The sequence below is a fragment of the Oncorhynchus mykiss genome, chromosome 10, assembly GCF_013265735.2.
Source record: "Oncorhynchus mykiss isolate Arlee chromosome 10, USDA_OmykA_1.1, whole genome shotgun sequence".
Classification (NCBI taxonomy): Eukaryota; Metazoa; Chordata; class Actinopteri; order Salmoniformes; family Salmonidae; genus Oncorhynchus; species Oncorhynchus mykiss.
Genome location: NC_048574.1, coordinates 20,358,491 through 20,367,778, shown reverse-complemented (window position 1 = coordinate 20,367,778; position 9,288 = coordinate 20,358,491).

Here is a 9,288-nt window from a genome sequence, read left to right as displayed (position 1 = left end):
ATGAACATAAAACAGTATGCGCATTTTCCCACCAGAGATGTGTTTCCAAAACTTTTCGCTGTGCATGATGTCATAGCGCACATACAAATAACTTATACCGTTAAATGTTGATGTACCAAATGAAAAATATAGGTTAAATAGGTTTCCATCGCATTTTCAACTCTAATGATGGTTTGGGGGTGCACCGTCGCAAAAAAAAAAGCAAATATGCAAATATGTCCAATCTGATCTCGGCGCATGCGCTCTAGCCAACAGCTCACAGCTACAGTGCGGGTAGGCTAACTACATTATGAGATTATTATGGATAGGAGCGATACCAATTTGTGTTTGTCAATTGGTAGGCAAGAATCGATCATCATGTCACCAGAATAAGACCCTCGATATTTATTGGAAAGGAACATCAAGTTCATCACCTTCATCACAAATATATATTTTTTTTTTGGGGGGGGGGGGGGGGCGTTGCCTGTTTTGCATGTTACTTTTGCATTAATACGTGTCACATATCAGTTTGCACACATATCAGTTTGTTAAAAATATATATAATATTTAACATGGTCCAGTTTTAGTTTTCTTGAGAAAGGCAGCTCCAAAATGCAGGTGTTTCAGCCTAGCTCACGGCTTTCTGTGGTGGTGGGGCCAGCAATAAATAGGAGCATTGCGCCGTGATTGGCTCAGTGTTCTGTCACTCACGGGGACACTACGTCATAGCCAAATGTATGTCCTTAGTAAGGGTAGTTTCACCAACAAGCTTTACTGGCCTGGAAAATATGTTTCCTGCACAATTTTTCCCCTCAAAAAGCTCTTTTGTGGAATAATTCAGACATAACTGTAAGGAATAAGTCATTGTTCTACCCCAGCTGACATGAGAGGAATATTGACTTTGTTCTTGATATTTTTTCGACAACAAGGGTAATATTCTCACATATGAACAATTTATAACATTGAAAGAGCTTCCAATACCTTTCAGATAGTTTATTTCTGTGATCAAAGCCGTTCCCAGTGGTCTAACTACACTTATGAAAAGTCATCTTAATTTTGGGAATGATCACAAAGTTTATCCAGAACTCAGATTGGAAGGCGTGGGCTTACTTGAGAAATCTTGTTGTAATAAATATATAAGACAAATTCTTCATTCACAAAACCAACTTACACCGAGAGGAAAGTTTTTCTGGAACATGCTTATTCCTGACATTGTCTGGAAAAATGCATGGTTAAGGCTTTACAAATACTGTATACCAAACAAAGTAAAGGAAGTGCACTTCAACATTTTGGAGCAGTCATTTGTGACAGACTTGTAAAAGTGTGCTTTAAATACTGTACAGTGGTGTCACGAGAATTTTCAATCCCAATGATAATAACTGACAATCAATAGCTGTGTTATTAAAAAATAAACATACAGCAATGAACACCAATCATTCTATATACCCCGCCCTTTTCTACCAATAACATATCGAGAGTCAGTCTATTTTACCAGATCATGAGGGAGGTGGCAGATAATTGGTCAGAGAACCCCTTTACTGCATCCCCAGTATCATTCATGAATCTCTGTTAATTATAATAGATGTAATTAATCCAATCCACATTTTTATTTATTGTCAAATACCATAAGAATTTAGTGGTAAAGTCTTCACCTACTTGATTCATAGCTCTGTATTAATCTGTAACTTCCCTGAGGATGCCAATAGCATCCATCTAGACAAAGCTACTCCAATCCTGGTCAAAACTCCTCCTGTGCCTACTTTAGCCTCCTATAACTGGCCTCTGATGACTAACTCGAACTGGTTGGACCAATAACCCCGGGCGCAAGTTCCTAACTTTGGTAGTTTCTGTCGTATGCGTCCTTTGCTGGTACGAGCCCACCCTACATCAGTTATAGGTGCTGTGAGGTTAAGAATTTTCTCCTGTACTTCCAAACCTAAGTCAGTCACATTAACGATTACCTTTCAGCCAATAAAATCATCTAAGTTGTCAGTGCCATTCTTGTATCTATAACACTGGTACTCATCAGGAGTTAAAGTGAACCGAGGTGGGCTGGCCGAGTACTTCAATCTGGCCATCCCAATCCCTGTAAATGAATTTGCTTTCCTAGGGAATTATTTAATGTTTACCTTAAATCCTACATCTTGATCTTCTTTGACTCCTTATTCTGTAAGTCACTCATCAGTGTATTATATAGTTTATCTTATACTTCTTATCAATGACAATTAGTACCGGAAGGTGGTGGATCTGGATGTATCAGAAAGGTTACCAAGACTATGATGCAGCTCAGAGTCCCTACTCTTCCGAAAACCCGCCAAACCTCTCCTGCCCTTAGTCGGTCTGCTAAGTACCACCCCATATTCACACTTCGAGGATCACCCACAGTGATAAACTTGAAATCTTCAATAAGGAGGTAACCCCCGGACCCTGTTGGTACTCGGTTCTTCTCCTAACTCCGTGTGTGATCAGCCGTGCTCATATGTGTACATACCTTCTTGCAGTGGGTAGCGTGGACCCAAGTGACTCTCTCAGCTATTCTAATGGCAAAGGCGGTGGTTTACTCACTCCCCTTCCCCCTTCTCCTAATACTCCCAAACCATCAATGTCACCTTAGGCCTCAGCAGCCCAACGGGGCTGCTTCCAGTCTATTCTCCTCAGGGACTGGATCCACACCCAGTCTCCTGGTTGGATTGAGTGAATCACCTTCTCCTGTAATTCACCTGTTGGACACAAAATATTGGACATACGGGTTTGGTTACCAAACAGTCTTCTCAAGTGTTCTGCTAGTATATTTTCAACTTCTATGTCTACTTGTTCTGGTCCCTAACTCTGGCATTCTATTTGTTCTACCTGATTAGATAAAAAGTAATCCATTATTTAAAGACATAGATCCTAGTAAACCAACTCTAGGGATAATATCTTGACCTAATATTTTAACTACCATAATTGTGTCAGCCAGGTAAGTTGGGAAAGCTTCTACCCATTTGCTATATTTATCTATCATTTAAAAAATGTAAGTAGTTCGTTATCACATAGGCCACAACGTCTTTCCTAACCTGCAGTGTTTCCTAACCTGCTCTACCATCCTTCCTCTAACCTGCTTTCTGTCTACCCTGGTGCTTATTATTATAGGCCTCAGCATAGGGCAGGGGAGCCCTTCTCCGTCTGCCTTTTCTACTATCTGCCTGTCGCTCCTTCCCACAACCATCAGTATCAAATATAGACTAAATGTCTCACTGTCTCCCTGTCTGAACTCATGGATTTTAGAAAAATCAACATGTCTATGCAAGTAATCTCTAAGGTTATTACATAGTTTGATTAAGGTTATCTCGATGCTCTCAATGATCCTGAATCACCACAGATTTCATATATCCCTGTCCTGTTGGCTTAAAATATGTTCTAAATACTTAACATAAGTCTACCATCATTAAACATATTATTGCTATTTTATAACCTTATTCAACAACAAAATATAATAATACTATTATATCAATTTCACAGCCTTGTTGTGTTAAATTTCTTACACTGCATACAACAACAGCTGACTACCTAAGGGAAAATAAAACTTTGCTAGATTACTAAACATTAGTTAAGCCAAAATAGTGGGAGTTTCAAAATAACCTCATGACAGTTTTTTATAAACCCACCTTCACCCCATTTTTAACCCATAATTTTCCATGAGAGTTTCATGTAAAAAAAATATTACTACTGGTCAAAAGATAAAACAAAGTTTCAAATGACATAATCAGATCAAAATCTCTACTCTGAAACCCTCCACAAAGAAAAACTATTGCACCCTTATGGCCATAGGAAGAGAGACTTAAGGAAGTCTTCTCATCATCAAAGGTTATGCCATCTTCTTTCTTCTCATTGGTTCAAATTACAAATATGTCAAAGAACTATAAACTCCATCATAATTATCAATTACACAAATTACCTAAAATTAATTATCCAAATGGCCCACTCCTGAGGCTGATCAGACCACACAGGAGAGCCATGACAGAGGTCAAAAGTCATACCACCCTTTCAAAGAAGTATTTCTTACTATATTAGACAAATTAAAGAAAAACGATCAAACGTTTTCTACGTGTTGTATCCCAGGTTCCCAGAACATTCCTTTATCAAAAGAATGTGTTTAATTAAAACTCAGAAAATAAAACTTCTACAATTCCATGTGTGTGTGTACCCCTTTAATTCTTGTCTCCTGTCTCTGTTCTTTCTCTCTCGCTCCCCTCTCTTTTCCATCTCTCCCTCCATTTCTCTCTTCCATCGCTCTCTCTCATTCCCTAATCTGTCTTTCTCACCCATCCTTCCTCTCTCTCCCTCTCTCTGTCCTAGTTTGTTTCTCAGGGCTACCTCAGAAGGACATGGAGAGGTCTGAGCTGCAGAGAGCTTTGACTGGTACTGTGGATGTGGAGGGAGCTGTACGACGGCCTTTGCTGGGCTGTGTAGCTAGAAGCAGAAATATGTCTTCATGTGGTAAGCACAACAAGATAAACAACACAGACACAACATATAATGCACAGACACAACAGACAACACAGACACAACAGTGTGTGTGAGAATGCTTGTGTACAAAAAAATTCAGTAAAATAGGTAAATGGCTATGTCTAACAAAAATATGCTGTGTAATCAGTGGGGAGAACAAGCATTTGATACACTGCCGATTTTGCAGGTTTTCCTACTTACAAACCATGTAGAGGTCTGTAATTTTTATCATAGGTAAACTTCAACTGTGAGAGACAGAAATCCAGAAAATCACAATGTATGATTTTTAAGTAATTAATTTGCATTTTATTGCATGACATAAGTATTTGATACATCATAAATCCAGAACCTAATATTTGGTACAGAAACCTTTGATTGCAATTACAGAGATCATACGTTTCCCATAGTTCTTGACCAGGTTTGCACACACTGCAGCAGGGATTTTGGCTCACTCCTCCATACAGACCTTCTCCAGACCCTTCAGGTTTCGGGGCTATCGCTGGGCAATACAGACTTTCAGCTCCCTCCAAAGATTTTCTATTGGACTCCAGGACCTCGAGATGCTTCTTACGGAGCCACTCCTTAGTTGCCCTGGCTGTGTGTTTCGGGTCGTTGTCATGCTGGAAGACTCAGCCACGACCCATCTTCAATGCTCTTACTGAGGGAAGGAGGTTGTTGGCCAAGATCTCGCGATACATGGCCCCATCCATGCTTCCCTCAATACGGTGCAGTCGTCCTGTCCCATTTGCAGAAAAGCATCCCCAAAGAATGATGTTTCCACCTCCATGCTTCACGGTTAGGATGGTGTTCTTGGGGTTGTACTCATCCTTCTTCTTCCTCCAAACACGGCGAGTGGAGTTTAGACCAAAAAGCTCTATTTTTGTCTCATCAGACCACATGACCCTCTCCCATTCCTCCTCTGGAACATCCAGATGGTCATTGGCAAACTTCAGACGGGCCTGGATATGCACTGGCTTGAGCAGGGGGACCTTGCGTGCACTGCAGGATTTTAATCCATGACGGCGTAGTATGTTACTAACGGTTTTCTTTGAGACTCTGGCCCCAGCTCTCTTCAGGTAATTGACCAGGTCCTGCCGTGTAGTTCTGGGCGGATCCCTCACCTTCCTCATGATCATTGATGCCCCATGAGGTGAGATCTTGCATGGAGCCCCAGACCGAGGGTGATTGACCATCGTCTTGAACTTCTTCCATTTTCTAATAATTGCGCCAACAGTTGTTGCCTTCTCACCAAGCTGCTTGCCTATTGTCCTGTAGCCCATCCCAGCCTTGTGCAGGTCTACAATTCTATCCCTGATGTCCTTACACAGCTCTCTGGTCTTGGCCATTGTGGAGAGGTTGGAGTCTGTTTGATTGAGTGTGTGGACAGGTGACTTTTATACAGGTAACGAGTTCAAACAGGTGCAGTTAAATCAGGTAATAAGTGGAGAACAGGAGGGCTTCTTAAATAAAAACGAATAGGTCTGTGAGAGCCGGAATTCTTACTGGTTGGTAGGTGATCAAATACTTATGTCATGCAATAAAATGCTAATTAATGACTTAAAAATCATACAATGTGATTTTCTGGATTTTTGTTTTAGATTTAGTCTCTCACAGTTGAAGTGTACCTATAATAAAATTTACAGACCTCTACATGTTTTGTAAGTAGGAAATCCTGCAAAATCGGCAGTGTATCAAATACTTGTTCTCCCCACTGTATATATATTATTCTACATATACTAAAGTGATTTGTTGATTGATGTTAGCATGGCTGGAGACCATCGCCATGGGCCAGGCCCTGTCCATGCTGATATGCGGCACGGTGGTCAGCTGCAAGAACCTTGAACCAGAAAAACTTGGAGACGCCTATTCTCCAGAGCTTCCTCAACTACGTCCTGCTGCTGTTCACCTACACCGCATCGCTCAGCCTCAGGGAAGGTCAGAGGCTGCCGCCCCCAATGCTAAACATGCTAATGCTAACCATGCTAGCAGGCAAATGCTAAACATCCCATTTTGATTTACATTCATTTTTGGTCCGAAAATGCTAATATTATTGAGGCCTTCCTCATTGAGGCTGCCTCCCAGGTTTGAGCCAGGTGACCCGTTTTGGCCGACAGCAAAGTCAGGTGAAAACAAAAGTGGAGTAATGAGTAAGATTCTGCTTTTGATAAAAATGCTTAATCTGCCTTCGCAATGAAAACTAGTTTGAAAATTCTAACATATATTTTATAGCAAAGGGATGTTGTATGTTTTTGAACGATGCATCATGCTACCTTAATGACAACATGCCCGAGCGGCGCAGAATACTGTTCATTTGAGAAGGGCGCTCCTCCCTCACTTTTTTTGCCAGTTCACTTCATGCGCCATAGTGCCGGTGGACCGCTGTTCACCTTATTCGACCTCCCTCATTAATTGCAGGGGCCCTGTTGGAATCATTTAGAAATGCATCCTTCCTTGATTCCTTGTAGTACAGGTAGTCATTTCACGTTTCAAACCGTTGACTAAAACAACGCTGCTGCTAACTCTGCTAAATATTTTAGTCTCACTCTGGATTCTCACTTTGCTGTTTCAACAGGTGATGGGAATATGTTACAGATTTTAAAAACAATATGGTGGTGGTATTTACTTATGGGACTGACGGACGTGGAGGCAAACTAAGCAGTGGTGAAGGCGAACCAATGTAATTCATGTAAGAAATTACTCAAACCGGTGCATATGTAACGCTCGTCAAAATGGGTAGACTAAGGCGCAGCGTGATTTGGGTTCATCATAATTTATTTGAATGAGAACCAGCAACAAAAACAAATTAGAGAAACAAACAAATGAATGTACAGCCTTGTAGGGCTCAAAAGCAACAACACAAAAACAAGATCCCACAAACAACAGGTGGGAAAAGGCAACCTAAATATGATCCCCAATCAGAGACAACGATAAACAGCTTCCTCTGATTGGGAACCTTACCAGGCCAACATAGAAATACAAAAACTAGACTGCACATAGAAATAATAAACTAGAACACCCTCCAGTCACGGCCTGACCTACTCCACCATAGAAAATAAAGGCTTTCTATGGTCAGGAAGTGACAGCATACTGTGTACTTTGGGTGAAGGATGGCTTAGTAATGAATATTTCTAGGACCTAGGTGATACATTTCTTCCAGATGTGCAACAAATGAATAGCCAATTATCTTTCAGTTGCCTTGTATACAATCAGCATTTTACACCTGAAAAACACTGGTTCTGGTTGCATCTGCTGGACTGCTTTGCGATCCCAGTGCTGATGATGCTCTCCTGGATCTTTCTGTGTTTTGGTTACAGTTTTTTGGTTACTACATGATTCCATATATGTTATTTCATTGTTTTGATGCTTTTACTATTATTCTGTAATGTAGAAAATAGCATAAATAAAGAAAAACCCTGGAATGAGTTGGTGTCCAAACTTTCGACTGCTACTGTCATGTTTAAAAAATCTCGGCTTGCATATTGCATCACTCAGAAAGTGATCTTGACTCAGAAAAGGTTGGTGACCACTGCCCTAGTCACATGCTCTGTGCAATAGTTTTACAGATAGAGCTTTGTTTGAAAACTCCTCCTTGTAGTCCAGTAGAATTCCCTTCTTAGAGATTGGGCTCTGGGCCTTGTTCAGTAGGGTATATTGTAAAAATGTTTTGAAACGGGAAACCAAAATAGTCCAGACAGTCCCTCCTCATTTCACTTTGTTTCCGACCATTTTCTTCCGTTTGGTGCCTAATGAACACAAACCCTGGTGTCTCCCTCCACAGTCGTACTGTTTGCGGCCTACGCCCTCTGCATATATGCCCTGTACAGTTTCTTGCCCCTGATGGTCAAGATGACCAGCGCCACGGCGGTCAATCTCTTCCTGCTCATCGCCGGCCTCTTCTGTGGAATCTTCCTCTTCCACTTTGCTGTGAGATAAATATACTATTTTCTTGTGGGGGTGCTTCTGAGCCAGAGGGGATACCATAAATTGACAAAAATATTATCCAACAATGACCTCCTGGAAAGAAAATTAGGATTCTGTCGTTGTAATGAGAGGCTTTATGTTTAAATTCGATAATTCAATGTTTTAATTAGATAAGACAATGATCAACATTATATAATGTAATCCGTATATCACATACAGCCAACACTCAATACAAACTTTGAGGCAAATCCTTAGCATTTAAACTTTCATAGTGTATGTTGAACTAGCACCTTCTCGCAAATGTGTGATTTGAAATGCTCTAAATGCTCTAAATGAATGATGCAACTGCTCTAAATGAATGATGCAACTATAGGCAGCCACTGATCCCACTCTACACAGTTCTCAGGCCTGTACATTGTGTTGTTTGTAGTGATCGGCAGCATACCACCCTGCATCCCGCTGCCTTGCCTCTGAAGCTAAGCAGGGTTGGTTCTGGTCAGTCCCTGGATGGGAGACCATATGCTGCTGGAAGTGGTGTTAGAGGGCCAGTAGGAGGCACCCTTTCCTCTGGTCTAAAAAAAAATATCCCAAATCCCTAGGGCAGTGATTGGGGACATTGCCCTGTGTAGGGTGTCATCTTTTAGAAGGGATGTTAAATGTGTGTCCTGACTCTCGGTGGTCACTAAAGATCCCATGGCACTTATCATAAGTGTAGGGGTGTTAACCCCGGTATCCGGGCTAAATTCCCAATCTGGCCTTCATACCATCATGGCCACCTAATCACCCCCAGTTTACAATTAGCTCATTCATCCTCCCTCTTCTCCCCTGTAACTATTCCCTAGGTTGTTGCTGTAAATGAGAATGTGTTCTCAGTCAACATACCTGGTAAAATAAGGGTAA